Raw genomic sequence first — 1,181 nt, 5'->3', positions numbered from 1 at the left:
AACAAATGAAAAGCATAAGAAAGTTCAAGAGAAATTTGAAGCTTAAAAAACAAAATATGTGGGATGAAAATTCACTCACAAATCAAATCAGATATGCATAAAAACACAGAGATACATTTAAAGATTAGACAGAAACTCTACAAAGAAAAATGCAGAATTATATATGAATCTCAAAAAATTGCTAAGCAAAGTATCCAGTCATAAAATGATACAACCTTATTGTTCATTTAGTTCATTTATATGAATATATAAAATGAAAATATAAATTTATGGTGATTAAAAAAAGTATATCTGGAGAAGGGAGATTAACAAGGGTACAGTTGAGAAACTTTATAGGGGAATATCAGTGTTCTATTATCTCCATAGGTATGTAGGTTATATGTGCACTTGTCAAAAGTCATAGAACTGTGTTTCACTGTATGGAAATTATAACTTATAAAAGTATCATAAAGAAATCGCAGGGACATGGGTTTTGAAGACGCAGAATATTTTGATTATTTCTGAGCAACATATAATTTCATGAGGAATTTTTATTGCCTTCTTTTTGACAAAAGAAGTGAGTCTAACACCAAACTGAATGCGCTGGCAGGTGGGGCATGCCTCTGAAGCAGTTACATAGTTTCCAGACAGATGGGGGGCAGGGTATGGAGAGAAGTGAGCTACTAGCTTTGAAATCCCCATCTGCTCCCTACTTGGGATCCCTAGAAGCTTAACAGGAAATCTGGCATCAGACTGACACCCAGATGGCAGGAAGGTCCTGCAAATTCTTTGAGGAAACTCTGTCCTACACATGAGATTCCTGCGATAACCCACCATCTCTTCAGCCAAGTTTCCTTCTTCAAAGGCTCCTTTTGTGCAGTCAATCTTATACAATGGACCTGCAACGTCCTCAATCCCTGACTCTCCCCATCATAATGGTGTCTCAGCTCCATGGCTATGTTATTGTGTAATGGGCCAGATTCTCATGCTCTATAACTCTTGGGGAATCCAGATGGAATGGAGCCCATATTCGCTGTGCTGATAGCTGCAAATCTTTGTCCAAATGCCTGTGCCAATTTTGGGGCTCCCACATAATGTGGGTGGCCAAAAATACATTCTTCTGTGGCTGCTCAGCCAACTAACTGCATGATTTCCTATTAAAAGTTATTTCCCTAGTGGCCCTGAACCGGACACATCCAGAC

The sequence above is a fragment of the Talpa europaea genome (assembly GCF_964194135.1).
Source record: "Talpa europaea genome assembly, chromosome: 3".
Classification (NCBI taxonomy): domain Eukaryota; kingdom Metazoa; phylum Chordata; class Mammalia; order Eulipotyphla; family Talpidae; genus Talpa; species Talpa europaea.
Note: the sequence above shows the minus strand (reverse complement) of the source record.